Below are 20,383 nucleotides of genomic sequence, written 5' to 3'. Positions count from 1 at the left end.
ATAAACCCCCGGCTTTCTTTCTGCCTCTGCCCCAAAACCAAAATGCTCTCTTCCCGATACTGACGAGGGAAATTGGAAATTCTCTCTCGCTCTATTACTTGGCCCGGCTGAGTAACGGCCTGACCCGAATCACTGCCAAAACAATGGAAATCTATGTCAAATTAAAAACTACGCTAGAGGCATACAAATACGCATATTTTACTCACCAGCCTAGATGGGAGCGTGGTGCCAGGTATGCCATTCTCAACCTGCACCATTCTACCCCTGCTGAAGCTATTAAGAAAAACCTAAATGAGTTGGGATTTCATACAAAATACATTAGATGTCTCAAAAACTTTAAAACTAACAAACCAATGAATGTCTTTTTAATAGAAATAAATAAACTAAAAGATAATAAACACAATGACATCCTTAAAATTAAAGTCCTGGGCAGCCAAGAGGTCCGCATCGAGGAGCAGAGGGCCCGCATGCAGATGCCCCAATGCAGAAACTGCCATCTCTTTGGCCACACGGCCAAATACTGCCACCTTGAGCCACTCTGCTCCATCTGCGCCAGACAGCACCCTACAGCTAAATGCCCTTGTCCAAGTGGCCAAGCTCCAAAATGCGGCAACTGTGGAGGTGGCCACAGAGCCACATACAGGGGATGTGCATACTTTAAGGCCGAGCTGGCCAAATTTATCACTGATCAGCGCCCATCTCAGCAAAATGAGTCGCACCAACATGAAAAAAGAAGAGAAACAATGCTTGAGAAGCAGTTACAATCATCTAAAGCCAATAAAAACTCACCTGAAACCCAATTGCAGTCATCAGCAGCATCTTGTCCAGCATCTCGTCCAGCATCTCGTCCTGCATCATGTCCAGCGTCTCGCCCAGTTTCCTGTTCGTCCAATTCATCTGAAAATAAAACAAATCTAATTACAAAATCAATAACAAATTACAAAAACTTACCTGACAGTCAGCAGCTAAGTGCAGCATCTTGTCCAGCGCCGAATCCACCTTCTCGTCCAGCAAGTCCGTCTGCAACAGCATTACCTGAAAATAAACAAAAACTAAATTCCAAATCACCTAAAAAAGTCAATAACTCAACTGTTAATCCACGCCAGTCAGCAGCAGCACCGCCTGCGAGTCCTAGTGCAGCGTCTCGGCAATCATCTGGTCCATCTCGTCCTCTGCAAGCGCCTGCACCTGGAAAAAAACGAAAACCGTCACAAAAACCACCCAAAAATTACACAAACTTACCTGCAAATTGTCTCCAGTCATCAGCAGCAGCAGTAGCAGCATCTGGTCCTCCTGGTCACCAAGCAGCAGCTACACCTGAAAATAAAAGAATATCAACAAAGAATCGATCTAAAAAAACAATAAACTTATCTAAAAGCCAGCTGCAGTCTCTAGCAGCATCTTCTACAGCTCGCCATGCACTTCCTGGTGCTAAATCTCGCCTGGCAGCTGACCCACTGGGCCTAATTAATGCGCCTGCACCTGAAAGAAAACAAAAGCTGTCACAAAAAGTCAGCAAAACTACACTACACTTACCTGTAAATTGTTCGCCGCCAGCAGCAACCCCTATACGTTCGCCAGACGTACCTGAAAATGCAGGAAAAACTAAAATTAATACAACCACTAAAACTAACAAAACTAAAAATCAATTATACGAATACTTACCTGCTAGTAATCCTAGTCTGGCAGAAACGCCAATCAAAATGCAAAACCGTCTGTTTCACAAAATTCGCCAGCAACAAAATCTGGCCAACGCCGCCAGCAGCCCTCGTATCAACAGTTTCACACTGTCATCGCCAGAAGACTCCACCGATGACGATCTCGCAATGTTCCTGAAAAATATTTAATATTAATTTTAATATGATCTATGTCAATGATAATTACTGTCAATTTTCTTATATACTTACCTCAAATTCCTATTGTTTACAAATAAACAGCGGATGTCGCTTTCCCTTTCTAGCTCCCATGCGGAAACTCCGCCATCAGACCCACATCGATGACTTATCGATAGGTCACCATCATTTCAGAGCATTATCGATATGCCGGCCAATTCTGGCTAAACCAAAGCTAAAGACTCCAAATCTCAGCCTTATAAAGCTAACCTCTTGCCTTGCTCTCAAATGATGCCTTACGACTCTAGCCAATATTGGCTTTCCTCCTACTTAAATATCTGGTCTCTTTATGTTTCCCCCCAACTAAAAGCTAATTACTCTAAAACTTCTAGCCTATAAAGCTAACTCAACTAAAAGCTAACTGCTCTAACACTTTTAGCCTTTAAAGCCAAGCCTTGCTCGCAAATGATGCGCCAACGACCAAGCTAAAAACTAGTGTTACTCAGTCCCAAAATATGGGTCTCCCTACTTTTTTCTCCAGTGTGGGGGAAAACCAGTTTTAAAACCAGTTTTCTTTCCCGACATTAATTGCCACGATTTTTGTAGCCACCTTAGCACCAAATTCTTATTCGCCAAATCTATGTATTTTTTAAAAAATTGCTATCTAATTAACTACTTATGCTAAAAGTTACATAATCTTAAATCTATTATACTACAAACTAACTTATCTAAATCGCTAAAAACTAAATGTTAATCTAATGTCTTAGTGTATAATTGTTATTGTTAGATATTAAGCTAGTATATAATTTATTTTTTAGTGACCCTCCCCTGCTGCTGTAACGGCCCTATTTTTAAATTTCTGTTGTATATCTCCTGTAGATGAAAGGATAGAAAATAAAGCGGCCTCAATCGAAAGACTGAGGCCAGGCGGACCAAACGCCTAATCTTAAAAATCTTAAAAAATCTTAAAAAAAAACTTAAAAATAAAAAAAATCTTAAAAAAAAATCTTAAAAAAAAAATCTTAAAAAAAATCTTAAAATCTTAAAAAAATCTTAAAAAAAAACTTAAAAAAAAATTTTAATGTGTCTTGTTAATTATGTGCCTTCTCTTGTGCCAACCATGTCAGTAACATATACGTATAATTTTATTGTGTAAAATTTTTATTGTGAATGTCCTATTGACCATAAGCCTAGTGCGCCCTAACCTAGGTATTGGAACATATACATAGGCAACAGCCCAGTGCACTAAACAAATAACTAAAACCTCATAAATAAATAAAAATGACTACAAGCTAATAATTAATCTACTTAAAATTTCTACACGTCAATAAAACCGCTAAATGTTCCTAAACGTTAATAAAAAATGCCCCCAATACATACATATAAAACAAACTAAAACCGCAAAAGCTGCATATTAACAAATAAACTACCGCTAAAAAAACCAAAACGCTAAATAAAATAAAAAGCAACAACAACTACACGTCAATCAGACTCTCTGTCTGCAGTCTAAGCGATTCCAACAAGAACAACAGCTGGGCCCTGAGCCCTAACCTACCCCAACACCAACAACAGGCGCAACAAGTGGTGACTCAGCATCCTAAGGGAGAGGAAAGAGAGAGAAAACGAGAGAGCGAGGTCAAAATGGCTGCCCCCATACGCAATGACAAGCCAAATCAGCAGCAAACACCAAAGCAAGTATACACACATACAACAACAAAGCTCGCCTCTGACACAAACACAACACCAATGCCCAATGCACTTGAAAAAAATTTCGAGTCTCCCTTGCACCGAAATTCTTTGCATTGGGGCAATACTGAAAAGTGGAACAAGGCAAATGTCCACCAAGCCCAGCGCCAAACTCCCATTAGCCCCTTCTGCATCAGCAGCTATGCTACAACAACCAACAACAACAACACTAATGCCAAACGACAGCTACTACTTGAGCCAGACACCCCTGGCCAAATAGCAGCCAATAATATGCTAGTCCGCCTTGAAGACTCACCGTTAAATGTGACTCTTACCCTGGTTGACCTCAACGACGCCTTTGTCTCACAATGCCCCCCCCCTCTAATGCCAGAGCTGCTGGAAAAAAAGCGCATAATGCCCCCTACGATACCTAGCCTCTTGTCCTTATCAATCACAATGCCTATAACTAAGAAAGCACGACCTTTGCCTAGGCCATCACCCACTAAGAAGCCACAAAAATCTACCGCCAGCAAGAGAGCACTAAATCTGGACATCTTGGCCCAGCCAGTGCCAAACTTTGTGCCACAAATATCCGATGAGCGCTCTCAGTTGCAGGAGAGATGCACTTGGGCGATGGTGGCACGCAGAAAGAACCCTCTGCCAGATAAACCCCCGGCTTTCTTTCTGCCTCTGCCCCAAAACCAAAATGCTCTCTTCCCGATACTGACGAGGGAAATTGGAAATTCTCTCTCGCTCTATTACTTGGCCCGGCTGAGTAACGGCCTGACCCGAATCACTGCCAAAACAATGGAAATCTATGTCAAATTAAAAACTACGCTAGAGGCATACAAATACGCATATTTTACTCACCAGCCTAGATGGGAGCGTGGTGCCAGGTATGCCATTCTCAACCTGCACCATTCTACCCCTGCTGAAGCTATTAAGAAAAACCTAAATGAGTTGGGATTTCATACAAAATACATTAGATGTCTCAAAAACTTTAAAACTAACAAACCAATGAATGTCTTTTTAATAGAAATAAATAAACTAAAAGATAATAAACACAATGACATCCTTAAAATTAAAGTCCTGGGCAGCCAAGAGGTCCGCATCGAGGAGCAGAGGGCCCGCATGCAGATGCCCCAATGCAGAAACTGCCATCTCTTTGGCCACACGGCCAAATACTGCCACCTTGAGCCACTCTGCTCCATCTGCGCCAGACAGCACCCTACAGCTAAATGCCCTTGTCCAAGTGGCCAAGCTCCAAAATGCGGCAACTGTGGAGGTGGCCACAGAGCCACATACAGGGGATGTGCATACTTTAAGGCCGAGCTGGCCAAATTTATCACTGATCAGCGCCCATCTCAGCAAAATGAGTCGCACCAACATGAAAAAAGAAGAGAAACAATGCTTGAGAAGCAGTTACAATCATCTAAAGCCAATAAAAACTCACCTGAAACCCAATTGCAGTCATCAGCAGCATCTTGTCCAGCATCTCGTCCAGCATCTCGTCCTGCATCATGTCCAGCGTCTCGCCCAGTTTCCTGTTCGTCCAATTCATCTGAAAATAAAACAAATCTAACTCCAAAATCAATAACAAATTACAAAAACTTACCTGACAGTCAGCAGCTAAGTGCAGCATCTTGTCCAGCGCCGAATCCACCTTCTCGTCCAGCAAGTCCGTCTGCAACAGCATTACCTGAAAATAAACAAAAACTAAATTCCAAATCACCTAAAAAAGTCAATAACTCAACTGTTAATCCACGCCAGTCAGCAGCAGCACCGCCTGCGAGTCCTAGTGCAGCGTCTCGGCAATCATCTGGTCCATCTCGTCCTCTGCAAGCGCCTGCACCTGGAAAAAAACGAAAATCGTCAGAAAAATCACCCAAAAATTACACAAACTTACCTGCAAATTGTCTCCAGTCATCAGCAGCAGCAGTAGCAGCATCTGGTCCTCCTGGTCACCAAGCAGCAGCTACACCTGAAAATAAAAGAATATCAACAAAGAATCGATCTAAAAAAACAATAAACTTATCTAAAAGCCAGCTGCAGTCTCTAGCAGCATCTTCTACAGCTCGCCATGCACTTCCTGGTGCTAAATCTCGCCTGGCAGCTGACCCACTGGGCCTAATTAATGCGCCTGCACCTGAAAGAAAACAAAAGCTGTCACAAAAAGTCAGCAAAACTACACTACACTTACCTGTAAATTGTTCGCCGTCAGCAGCAACCCCTATACGTTCGCCAGACGTACCTGAAAATGCAGGAAAAACTAAAATTAATACAACCACTATTATAAACAAAACTATAAATCAATTATACGAATACTTACCTGCTAGTAATCCTAGTCTGGCAGAAACGCCAATCAAAATGCAAAACCGTCTGTTTCACAAAATTCGCCAGCAACAAAATCTGGCCAACGCCGCCAGCAGCCCTCGTATCAACAGTTTCACACTGTCATCGCCAGAAGACTCCACCGATGACGATCTCGCAATGTTCCTGAAAAATATTTAATATTAATTTTAATATGATCTATGTCAATGATAATTACTGTCAATTTTCTTATATACTTACCTCAAATTCCTATTGTTTACAAATAAACAGCGGATGTCGCTTTCCCTTTCTAGCTCCCATGCGGAAACTCCGCCATCAGACCCACATCGATGACTTATCGATAGGTCACCATCATTTCAGAGCATTATCGATATGCCGGCCAATTCTGGCTAAACCAAAGCTAAAGACTCCAAATCTCAGCCTTATAAAGCTAACCTCTTGCCTTGCTCTCAAATGATGCCTTACGACTCTAGCCAATATTGGCTTTCCTCCTACTTAAATATCTGGTCTCTTTATGTTTCCCCCCAACTAAAAGCTAATTACTCTAAAACTTCTAGCCTATAAAGCTAACTCAACTAAAAGCTAACTGCTCTAACACTTTTAGCCTTTAAAGCCAAGCCTTGCTCGCAAATGATGCGCCAACGACCAAGCTAAAAACTAGTGTTACTCAGTCCCAAAATATGGGTCTCCCTACTTTTTCCTCCAGTGTGGGGGAAAACCAGTTTTAAAACCAGTTTTCTTTCACGACATTAATTGCCACGATTTTTGTAGCCACCTTAGCACCAAATTCTTATTCGCCAAATCAATGTATTTTTTTTAAAAATTGCTATCTAATTAACTACTTATGCTAAAAGTTACATAATCTTAAATCTATTATACTACAAACTAACTTACCTAAATCGCTAAAAACTAAATGTTAATCTAATGCCTTAGTGTATAATTGTTATTGTTAGATATTAAGCTAGTATATAATTTATTTTTAGTGACCCTCCCCTGCTGCTGTAACGGCCCTATTTTTAAATTTCTGTTGTATATCTCCTGTAGATGAAAGGATAGAAAATAAAGCGGCCTCAATCGAAAGACTGAGGCCAGGCGGACCAAACGCCTAATCTTAAAAAAAAAAAAAACCAGCAGCTTCAGCCCGCAGCACAGCAACAGCAATCTACAACACCAGCTCCTTCTATGTCAGCAAATATACAATATCTCCAGATATTGGCGTCACAGCAGCAGCATCGATCAGCCGGCCACCAGCACCAGCCCACAGCATTAGCCTCTCAGCAACAGGCGACAACCTCTGCTGTCAGTCAGCAGCATAAATCTGATACCCCAGGTTCCCAAACTGCAGCAAGCACGCGAAATCGACAGCTAATGAAGGCGCAGCAACAGCATAAACACGTTGGTCAGCAGCACCAGCCTGCATCACAATCCTCCCGTATTTGGGCTATATCTTCTGCTGACAACCAGCAGCAGCAATCCACAACTTCAGCTCCACAAATAGCAGCAAGTATACCACAGCAAATTATAGCGCAACAACAGCATCAACTCGATGGGCAGCAGCACCAGCCTGCAGCCTCTCTGCTACGAGCTCCATCCTCTGCTGACATGCAGCTACACCAATCTATTAATACAGTTTCTCAAATTATAACAAATATACAACATTCACAGATATTGACGGAGCTGAAGCAGCATAAACTGGCTGACCAGCAGCATCAGCCCACACAGGCCACTCAGCCACGGGCCTCATCCTCTGCTGACACTCAGCAGCAGCATTATAAATCTCCAGCTCCATCAAGTCCAGTAAATAATTTATACTCACAGCAAATGGCAACACAGCAACTGCATCATATGGTTGACCAGCAGCTTCAGTCTGCAGCACAGGCCTCTCAGTCTCAAGCGTCAACTCACACTGACACTCAACAACAGCAACCCAAAACTCCAGCTCCTCCTATGTCAGCAAATGTCCAACATCAACAGATACTGGCAACACAGCAGCAGCATCAATCAGCTGGACAGCAGCACCAGCCCACAGCACAGGCTTCCCAGCAACAGGCGTCAAGTTCTGCAGTCAGCAAACAGCAAAAGGCTGAAAGTCCACTGCCTCAAACTGCAGCAAAAAATCAGCTTTTACAGCAAATGATGGCTCAGCAGCAGCATAAACTGGCCGCCCAGCAGCACCAGCCCGCAGCGCGGACCTCTCAGCTTCGGATCATGTCTCCTACAGACACTCAGCAGCTGCAACCTGCAACTCCAGCTCCGCAATTTACAGCAAGTATGCTATATTCACAGCAATTCGTGGCACAGCAGCAGCAGCAACTCGTTATCCAGCGGCACCAGCCTGCAGCACAGGCCGCCCAGCCACTGGCTTCATCTTCTGCTGACACACAGCAGCAGCAATCTTCAACTCCAGCTCCTCCTGTGGCAGCAAACTCACAGCAATCTCAGATATTGGCGACACAGCAGCAGCAACAACTGATGAGCCAGCAGCAACATCCAGATCAGCATCTGATGGAGAGGTCGGCCCACTTTGATGGTGCCCCATCACTCATCCGATTTGAATGCCATCTAAGATATCAGAAATTTATTGAGAATAACGAACTTAAAAGGCAAAAGGAGGAAAAGTTAAAATTAAACAAACCGGTTGAGCGCATGGAAGGACACGTCATAAATGGCCTATTCAGAGACTTTAAAAACGGCACACGGAATCGCGCGTACATCGAAGAGCGACTAAAAGGCCAGCCAATACAAATCCAGAGACTTGTGTTGCCCCCTCTCAGGCCTGGGGAAACAATCACATACACCGAGGATCAGCAACTCTCAAAAAATCTCGAGCGAATTGAAAACGAGCTCCTGAATGAGATTGACAATAGCACAGATGCTGGAAAAAATGAAATAGAGACTTTACCACCCATGAAGGTGCAAAAAACTGCTAATTTTTTTACTCACTTTCAGCCAGATGAATTCAAGGAAATCCCCATGCAGCGGTTGAAGGGACTTGGCCCTCCCGCTCACAGTCAGCCCACACCAGGCCTGGCCAGCAGGCAGTCCATATGGACGCATCGTCCAAATGATGCCTGTGCTAACTCTACTCTGCGGTCGAAGGGATTTGGCCCTCCCGCTACCAGCTGTTCTCCTCCAAATAAACCTCCAGATGAACAGATGCTGCTCCAACGCCGTGTACCAGCTGATAGTCCACTGCGCTGCCACTCCACAGGCGAACATGCTCCTATTCTGGAGCAAAATGGCACGTAAACTGTCTTCCTGGGGCCTCACCTGGTCCAATCTATGTAGAAAGACATGAACATAGCCGAATTAATATGATATGTTTGCCCATGGCAAAAACAACACATGCCCCTACCTCCTTCCTATAGGAAAAACTCTGCCAATAAGAGCGTGCCTCAATGTATCCTGCTATCTGCAATGACGCCTTAATTTCGACCCAATGACCTGAAATAAGCATTAACACTAATTGTTATTAATCCAATAGTACTTGTAAATACTATATTTCTCTTCAAAATTGCTAGTTCCTTGCAACATGATACTCACCTCTTGCCTTTAGGGAAAAACTCTCTGCCAATAAGAGCGCGGACTAAACGAATTTGCAACCTGCAACGATGCCATAAAATTGATCCACTTACCTGCAATAAGCAATTTGTTCAATCGTTATTAATCTATAATACTTGTATTTACTATATTTTTCCATAATTACCTGTTCATGCAACTCGTTTTTCATATTCTTTTTCGTTTGTTTTGATTCTTGGTATAACCCAGCAAACATTTGTTTGCATAAAAAAAGAAATTTCCCAAAAATATTTCCCACAATTTCTTGGCCTAACGATATTACCCAACAAACATTATGTTATATATATAAATAATTAATAAGTCATTGTATAATAATACTAAGCTCGTTTTTATTGTAATTGTATATGCTCCCTGATAGGGGGCGAAAAACAATAAAAGATGGTTGTCTCCTACGGGAGCCAACCACTTGGCTTTGCTCCTGCGGCCATACAAGTAAAAGAGCGCGGACTAAACGAATTTGCAACCTGCAACGATGCCATAAAAATTGATCCACTTACCTGCAATAAGCAATTTGTTCAATCGTTATTAATCTAAAATACTTGTATTTACTATATTTTTCCATAATTACCTGTTCATGCAACTCGTTTTTCATATTCTTTTTCGTTTGTTTTGATTCTTGGTATAACCCAGCAAACATTTGTTTGCATAAAAAAAGAAATTTCCCAAAAATATTTCCCACAATTTCTTGGCCTAACGATATTACCCAACAAACATTATGTTATATATATAAATAATTAATAAGTCATTGTATAATAATACTAAGCTCGTTTTTATTGTAATTGTATATGCTCCCTGATAGGGGGCGAAAAACAATAAAAGATGGTTGTCTCCTACGGGAGCCAACCACTTGGCTTTGCTCCTGCGGCCATACAAGTAAATAGACCAACTTGGCCTAGCCCTAATCATTGTCCTAGTTTTTAATGCCTTCAGCACCTATGTATCCTTGCTGTATTTAATTACCCTTTGTTATAGATTCTAAGGTCTTAGAATGACAACAATAAAGGAGCCAATGGCCGTCGGCCATTGGTGCTAGTTTGAGCATCGCCTCAACACAAGGAAAAAAAAAAAAAAAAAAGCTCCGCTATAAGTTATTGAAAATTATAGTTAAAGTGGGAATTAATTGCCCAAAAAATTACTAAAAATCGTGTTTTAATGCTCTTCACGCGTGGGCTATGGAAAATCGGCGATTTCCTAGCTAATTAATTAAATAAAAGACTTTTTAAACAAACCTGTGTTGACCTAACCTAACAATAAAATTCGATCGCTCAAACTTATATAATTTTCTTCTGGAAATAGCATCAAAATTCTACTCAAAATCAAAGTGAACGTTTAATTAATCAAAAACTTTTAATATGTGCCTTTAATATATGTTGGTAAATGTCTATATATGTTAAATCTTTTAGTATGAAATAAAAAATTTTTTCATGTGCTGCCATTTGCATGAGGCTGGAAGGAGAGAAAACTTTTCCATTCTCTTCTGCTTGTACGTGTATTAGTTCGACATACACACTTGTACAAAAGCCCCTCTCTGCCTCGCAAACATATTTCACACACATACATACAAACTTCTATTATGAAAGAGAGTGATAAATTACTCACTAACACAATGACAAGTGCACAACAAGTGCATACACATACGCCCTGTTCCACTGGAAGCCATAACTCGTCTGTTACACACACACAGACAAATGCCAAACAGGTACAAAATTATTCTCTCTTAAGCTTGCAAAAACCCACCCATAAAAATACTGAAAGAAAATTGGCTGACAACACAAGAAAAGATTACGTACAAAGCCAGCAAACACCTAACACAGACGACAGCAAGGACATGCTAAATCAAACAACGGCCTACCTTCATGCAAATCTCTACGATAAACTAAAAGATGATGCCACAAAACTGGTAAATGATAGCTACCAAAATAAATCTCAATCAAATCCAGCTAAACTACTAAACCAATCAGTAATCATACTAAGCGACTCTGATGACCAAGGAAAAAACTCCTATTTTGATCCTGATCGCACGCTAATATCTGAATTCTGCTCAAGCCTTAACTCTCAGAGCAAAACACCAACAAACAATTTGCTCCCAAGCCCTATATCCCCCTTGATTGGGGTCAACATGATCACAACGACCCCACGTTCAAACAATACTTGTCGACGACAACTAAGTTACCCGGTCAAGCCAGCTAAATCTACGAGGGATGACACTAAAACACCTGAACCCATGGATGTTTTGGCCCCTATCGATTCACCAACTCGACTCAAAAGAAAAATTGACACAGATACACACTCTGTTGATCAGTCTAAGAAGAAACTTGCTAACCCTGTGGAGAATGAACCCAGGCAACTAGCAAAAAAAACTATTCAAAAATTAGGACCTAATGCTGTTTACATCCCAAATACGCTTAATGAAGCGTCGCATATGGATGCGAAAGAAACTCCCAAATTACTAAACACAACTACTACTCAGCCTAAACATCAACAACAGCAGTTAGCTAATCAACAACAACAACATACTATCTCAAATGACCAAGAAATTGATTTCTCTCTACTCCTAAATAACGTTCAACCGCGCCTTATACAGCAACAACACACACCAACTAAACAACAACAAAACGCAACCAATCTGACTGGCTACACATCTGATTTAACTTGTGCGAAAAATCAGACTAGCCAGCCACCTACGAAGCTAAAACAACCAAAAACTCTCTCCATAAAAGAGTTATTGCTTGAGAGCAAAGCAACTCTTGGACAGCTATTAGAGAAAAGAGCTAAACAACACAATGATCAAATGCAGCGTCAGAAGCAAAAGGACCTGCAGGATTATCAAAAATATTTATTAAAACAACAACAACAACTACAGCAGCAGCAACAACAACAGCAGCAGCAACAGTCTCTAACTAAACAACAATTAAATCAACAACAACTACAACAGCATAAATCAGATCATAGGAGTAATGTCAAGAAACCTCCTGCAATTTATGTGGGCAACGTTAATAATATTTTTGACATTCTCAATGATCTGGCCAATGCTTTAAGCGATGCTAATTTTAGCACAAAAACCTTATACAATGGTGATGTCAAAATTGATTGCTCTGATGCAAAATCATACCAGCTAATAATTAATAAACTCAATGATTATAAAGTTCAAACTTTCACACACCAGGATAGTTGCAATCGTGGCTACCGTGCTGTAATAAAAGGACTACACTCATCTACCCCCTGCGATTACGTTCGTGCAGAGGTTAATAAAATGGGTTTTGTAGTTCGTTATTTAAATGTAATTAAGCATAAACATACTCGTTTGCCATTAAATATGTTTGAAATCGAACTGGAGCCTTGCTCTGAAGATAAAAATAATAATTTTCTCTTGATCAAAAGCATTGGCAGGCAACAGGTCTCCATACAGAAGCAATCTGTGAGAATGGAGCCTGTTCAATGCCACAGATGCCAAAAATTTGGCCATACAAAAAACTATTGCAGAAGAGACTTTGTTTGCCTGAAATGTGCAGGTAAACATGCTACTACTGATTGCCAAAAACGTATTGATAACCCCAAATGTGCTAATTGTGGAGATGGCCACATAGCCAGCTATAGGGGGTGTCTCGTTTACAAAGCAATGCTTAAGGATCTAGTTTCTTCAAAGAAAATCCTAGCTAAGAATCATATAGCCCAACAACAAGTCGTACAACAACAGCAACTACAACAACAACTATCTAAAACACCAAAACCTCAACGGTTTCAATCAAAATCAGGACAGCAGCAGCAACAACAACAGCAGCAAACTCTGGACCCTCAGCTAAACCTGCACCAATCGTCATCAGTCGGTCTACAACAAAAATTGGCAACTATCAGCAAGTCAAAGCAACAGCAGCAGCAACGTAAATTAAAGCTTTACCAACATCAGACTAAAACAACCAACAAATGGAGGCCTAAGACAATAAAGCGAAAATTAAAACCAATCATTAATAATAAGCAGCAGCAGCAGCCTGTTAATTCTCTGACCACTGGCCAGCAATTCGACGATGATCTCGATATTACTGAGATTCAACAACCTACTCAGTGGAATTTAATACAACAACAGCAGCAGCAGCCTAATTCTGGCCAAAAACAACAGCAACAACAACCTACAAATATAACAACAACAACAGCAAACACTCCAACGACAGACCAACTATGGGAGGCTATCGGAGATATAAAACAATTCAAACAGCAACTTGAGCCCATCTTACAACAAGTTAACATCATTATGGCTCAAATTAAACCCATTGCTGAATTTATGTCTAAATTTAGTAACTACAACATCGATAATTAACCCAAATTAATTAGTGGTAAATCCTCTAATCAATTAAATTGCATTTACTATAATCTCTTTCTCTATAAAACTAAAATTAATGAGCATCATTAACACAACAAATTTAAATAACTATATTAATACAACCATATTTCTATAATCCACACATAAATTCTTCGATAATATATAAATTACATGAATTTACAGACTTTGATAATCACAATACCATTTTTATAGCAAAAACTCTTTGCTATTTAATCGTCTTTTAAATAAAAACAGCTGTTCTCACAGCTATGTTCAACGAACTCTACTCAGTGCACAACTATCTTCCATATAAACACATATTAATACAGAATTACGTATACTCTATAATGAGCTTTCGATTCTTAATGCACAAGATGATTTATATAATATTTTTGTTATATTTTTGTTAAAATCTTCACTACTAAAATATAAAACAATTATATATCGAATCAATAATCTGAAATTAACCAGCACAATGGTTATAATTTTCAATTAATACACTATTATATACGCGCACATACACTTTCGTTTTCACTAATACACATAAGAACATGTTATGCTCATATTCTCACACACACAACAACATGCAATCAAATAGCCAAGGTGACTTGGCTGCTGCATATTTTAAACCCTGTTCTAAATGATGATAAAGGCAAAATACAATCTTAAGACTATTCCGACCTGTACAGCTAATTAAACGCACAGGCTGGACTAGTCTTAATGTCAAATTTGCTGTCTGCTGCTCAAAACTACAATTTGGCTCCACATAACTATCGTATTTGCCAACTTTAATATACGATTGCTTACACTGCTTCTACTATTTATTAAGATAATTGCAAATACTATTGATCATGTAAAAGCAAAGAAAATCTTAATACAAATATGTAATTTTGTTTAAAACAAATCACTTCACTTGACAAAAGAACAGCCACCAGCTGCACAACCGAAAAACAAAATAATACACAATTCTCTTTCAGTTCCTCATTCACCCATTTCACAGAAGATGATATTTTTTGATTCTCGACGTCTCTTTTTTGGTGCTTAACTTCCAAGACAGTACAGCCACTGCCTGCTGCTGTACGCACTAATACACGATCTACCCTGTAAAATTCAGACGACTATGGCATATCCGACCTGTGCCTTTATTGATCGTACCTAGGCGCAAATTAAAATCGATGCATATATATCCTTATTAATATATCTATCCCTCTCTTTCATTAATTTTTATATGTAAAATTTATTAATACAATATGTTATATGTTATTTTTATATTTTTAAATTAATTCATTTTATAATTAATAACTCTAAATCACATTATATATTATAATATTATATTATAATATTTTTGCACGGTCGCTAGCCTTCAGCAAGCTTCTAAAATCTTATAATACATACTACTTTGATTTCTTCTGCTCAATATTTGTTGCCGAGAGAGAGACGTTCCTCGGAGTTTGACACAACTGGCTTGTGTCCCTCCTAGCAACGTCCTTCTCATTGTCTGTTTACATCGGCAATGCTAATTAACATAATGGTCTCTTCTGTAGACTCATGTAGGGTAATTGCATTCATACTATGTTTATTTGAATCAAGATGCCCTAAATTATGTTTGAGATTATAGACTTTGACCATTTGCATGATATTATAAAATTTCTAGACCAACTTGGCCTAGCCCTAATCATTGTCCTAGTTTTTAATGCCTTCAGCACCTATGTATCCTTGCTGTATTTAATTACCTTTTGTTATAGATTCTAAGGTCTTAGAATGACAACAATAAAGGAGCCAATGGCCGTCGGCCATTGGTGCTAGTTTGAGCATCGCCTCAACGCAAGAAAAAAAAAACTCCGCTAAAAGTTATTGAAAATTATAGTTAAAGTGGGAATTAATTGCCCAAAAAATTACTAAAAATCGTGTTTTAACGCTCTTCACGTGTGGGCTATGGAAAATCGGCGATTTCCTAGCTAATTAATTAAATAAAAGACTTTTTAAACAAATCTGTGTTGACCTAACCTAACAATAAAATTCGATCGCTCAAACTTATATAATTTTCTTCTGGAAATAGCATCAAAATTCTACTCAAAATCAAAGTGAACGTTTAATTAATTAAAAACTTTTAATATGTGCCTTTAATATATGTTGCATGAGGCTGGAAGGAGAGAAAACTTTTCCATTCTCTTCTGCTTGTACGTGTATTAGTTCGACATACACACTTGTACAAAAGCCCCTCTCTGCCTCGCAAACATATTTCACACACATACATACAAACTTCTATTATGAAAGAGAGTGATAAATTACTCACTAACACAATGACAAGTGCACAACAAGTGCATACACATACGCCCTGTTCCACTGGAAGCCATAACTCGTCTGTTACACACACACAGACAAATGCCAAACAGGTACAAAATTATTCTCTCTTAAGCTTGCAAAAACACACCCATAAAAATACTGAAAGAAAATTGGCTGACAACACAAGAAAAGATTACGTACAAAGCCAGCAAACACCTAGCACAGACGACAGCAAGGACATGCTAAATCAAACAACGGCCTACCTTCATGCAAATCTCTACGATAAACTAAAAGATGATGCCACAAAACTGGTAAATGATAGCTACCAAAATAAATCTCAATCAAATCCAGCTAAACTACTAAACCAATCAGTAATCATACTAAGCGACTCTGATGACCAAGGAAAAAACTCCTATTTTGATCCTGATCGCACGCTAATATCTGAATTCTGCTCAAGCCTTAACTCTCAGAGCAAAACACCAACAAACAATTTGCTCCCAAGCCCTATATCCCCCTTGATTGGGGTCAACATGATCACAACGACCCCACGTTCAAACAATACTTGTCGACGACAACTAAGTTACCCGGTTAAGCCAGCTAAATCTACGAGGGATGACACTAAAACACCTGAACCCATGGATGTTTTGGCCCCTATCGATTCACCAACTCGACTCAAAAGAAAAATTGACACAGATACACACTCTGTTGATCAGTCTAAGAAGAAACTTGCTAACCCTGTGGAGAATGAACCCAGGCAACTAGCAAAAAAAACTATTCAAAAATTAGAACCTAATGCTGTTTACATCCCAAATACGCTTAATGAAGCGTCGCATATGGATGCGAAAGAAACTCCCAAATTACTAAACACAACTACTACTCAGCCTAAACATCAACAACAGCAGTTAGCTAATCAACAACAACAACATACTATCTCAAATGACCAAGAAATTGATTTCTCTCTACTCCTAAATAACGTTCAACCGCGCCTTATACAGCAACAACACACACCAACTAAACAACAACAAAACGCAACCAATCTGACTGGCTACACATCTGATTTAACTTGTGCGAAAAATCAGACTAGCCAGCCACCTACGAAGCTAAAACAACCAAAAACTCTCTCCATAAAAGAGTTATTGCTTGAGAGCCAAGCAACTCTTGGACAGCTATTAGAGAAAAGAGCTAAACAACACAATGATCAAATGCAGCGTCAGAAGCAAAAGGACCTGCAGGATTATCAAAAATATTTATTAAAACAACAACAACAACTACAGCAGCAGCAACAACAACAGCAGCAGCAACAGTCTCTAACTAAACAACAATTAAATCAACAACAACTACAACAGCATAAATCAGATCATAGGAGTAATGTCAAGAAACCTCCTGCAATTTATGTGGGCAACGTTAATAATATTTTTGACATTCTCAATGATCTGGCCAATGCTTTAAGCGATGCTAATTTTAGCACAAAAACCTTATACAATGGTGATGTCAAAATTGATTGCTCTGATGCAAAATCATACCAGCTAATAATTAATAAACTCAATGATTATAAAGTTCAAACTTTCACACACCAGGATAGTTGCAATCGTGGCTACCGTGCTGTAATAAAAGGACTACACTCATCTACCCCCTGCGATTACGTTCGTGCAGAGGTTAATAAAATGGGTTTTGTAGTTCGTTATTTAAATGTAATTAAGCATAAACATACTCGTTTGCCATTAAATATGTTTGAAATCGAACTGGAGCCTTGCTCTGATGATAAAAATAATAATTTTCTCTTGATCAAAAGCATTGGCAGGCAACAGGTCTCCATACAGAAGCAATCTGTGAGAATGGAGCCTGTTCAATGCCACAGATGCCAAAAATTTGGCCATACAAAAAACTATTGCAGAAGAGACTTTGTTTGCCTGAAATGTGCAGGTAAACATGCTACTACTGATTGCCAAAAACGTATTGATAACCCCAAATGTGCTAATTGTGGAGATGGCCACATAGCCAGCTATAGGGGGTGTCTCGTTTACAAAGCAATGCTTAAGGATCTAGTTTCTTCAAAGAAAATCCTAGCTAAGAATCATATAGCCCAACAACAAGTCGTACAACAACAGCAACTACAACAACAATTATCTAAAACACCAAAACCTCAACGGTTTCAATCAAAATCAGGACAGCAGCAGCAACAACAACAGCAGCAAACTCTGGACCCTCAGCTAAACCTGCACCAATCGTCATCAGTCGGTCTACAACAAAAATTGGCAACTATCAGCAAGTCAAAGCAACAGCAGCAGCAACGTAAATTAAAGCTTTACCAACATCAGACTAAAACAACCAACAAATGGAGGCCTAAGACAATAAAGCGAAAATTAAAACCAATCATTAATAATAAGCAGCAGCAGCAGCCTGTTAATTCTCTGACCACTGGCCAGCAATTCGACGATGATCTCGATATTACTGAGATTCAACAACCAACTCAGTGGAATTTAATACAACAACAGCAGCAGCAGCCTAATTCTGGCCAAAAACAACAGCAACAACAACCTACAAATATAACAACAACAACAGCAAACACTCCAACGACAGACCAACTATGGGAGGCTATCGGAGATATAAAACAATTCAAACAGCAACTTGAGCCCATCTTACAACAAGTTAACATCATTATGGCTCAAATTAAACCCATTGCTGAATTTATGTCTAAATTTAGTAACTACAACATCGATAATTAACCCAAATTAATTAGTGGTAAATCCTCTAATCAATTAAATTGCATTTACTATAATCTCTTTCTCTATAAAACTAAAAATAATGAGCATCATTAACACAACAAATTTAAATAACTATATTAATACAACCATATTTCTATAATCCACACATAAATTCTTCGATAATATATAAATTACATGAATTTACAGACTTTGATAATCACAATACCATTTTTATAGCAAAAACTCTTTGCTATTTAATCGTCTTTTAAATAAAAACAGCTGTTCTCACAGCTATGTTCAACGAACTCTACTCAGTGCACAACTATCTTCCATATAAACACATATTAATACAGAATTACGTATACTCTATAATGAGCTTTCGATTCTTAATGCACAAGATGATTTATATAATATTTTTGTTATATTTTTGTTAAAATCTTCACTACTAAAATATAAAACAATTATATATCGAATCAATAATCTGAAATTAACCAGCACAATGGTTATAATTTTCAATTAATACACTATTATATACGCGCACATACACTTTCATTTTCACTAATACACATAAGAACATGTTATGCTCATATTCTCACACACACAACAACATGCAATCAAATAGCCAAGGTGACTTGGCTGCTGCATATTTTAAACCCTGTTCTAAATGATGATAAAGGCAAAATACAATCTTAAGACTATTCCGACCTGTACAGCTAATTAAACGCACAGGCTGGACTAGTCTTAATGTCAAATTTGCTGTCTGCTGCTCAAAACTACAATTTGGCTCCACATAACTATCGTATTTGCCAACTTTAATATACGATTGCTTACACTGCTTCTACTATTTATTAAGATAATTGCAAATACTATTGATCATGTAAAAGCAAAGAAAATCTTAATACAAATATGTAATTTTGTTTAAAACAAATCACTACACTTGACAAAAGAACAGCCACCAGCTGCACAACCGAAAAACAAAATAATACACAATTCTCTTTCAGTTCCTCATTCACCCATTTCACAGAAGATGATATTTTTGATTCTCGACGTCTCTTTTTTGGTGCTTAACTTCCAAGACAGTACAGCCACTGCCTGCTGCTGTACGCACTAATACACGATCTACCCTGTAAAATTCAGACGACTATGGCATATCCGACCTGTGCCTTTATTGATCGTACCTAGGCGCAAATTAAAATCGATGCATATATATCCTTATTAATATATCTATCCCTCTCTTTCATTAATTTTTATATGTAAAATTTATTAATACAATATGTTATATGTTATTTTTATATTTTTAAATTAATTCATTTTATAATTAATAACTCTAAATCACATTATATATTATAATATTATATTATAATATTTTTGCACGGTAGCTAGCCTTCAGCAAGCTTCTAAAATCTTCTAATACATACTACTTTGATTTCTTCTGCTCAATATTTGTTGCCGAGAGAGAGACGTTCCTCGGAGTTTGACGCAACTGGCTTGTGTCCCTCCTAGCAACGTCTTTCTCATTGCCTGTTTACATCGGCAATGTTAATTAACATAATGGTCTCTTCTATAAACTCTTGTAGGGTAATTGCATTCATACTATGTTTATTTGAATCAAGATGCCCTAAATTATGTTTGAGATTATAGATTTT

At 38.8% G+C, this 20,383-nt stretch overlaps 1 long non-coding RNA gene across 1 annotated transcript; it reads right to left on the bottom strand.

Annotated features, from left to right (window-relative positions):
* Nucleotides 1-8,973: 8,973 nt before the first annotated feature.
* Nucleotides 8,974-9,480, bottom strand: LOC124461950. The gene is made up of 3 exons (XR_006955335.1): nt 9,393-9,480; nt 9,205-9,293; nt 8,974-9,129 (listed from the first exon to the last, which is right to left on the bottom strand). It is a non-coding gene; the product is annotated as an uncharacterized LOC124461950 (long non-coding RNA).
* Between the last annotated feature and the right edge of the window lie 10,903 nt (nt 9,481-20,383).

The sequence above is a fragment of the Drosophila willistoni genome, unplaced genomic scaffold (assembly GCF_018902025.1).
Source record: "Drosophila willistoni isolate 14030-0811.24 unplaced genomic scaffold, UCI_dwil_1.1 Seg765, whole genome shotgun sequence".
Lineage (NCBI taxonomy): Eukaryota > Metazoa > Arthropoda > Insecta > Diptera > Drosophilidae > Drosophila > Drosophila willistoni.
Note: the sequence above shows the minus strand (reverse complement) of the source record. Positions and strands in the feature narration are given on the sequence as shown.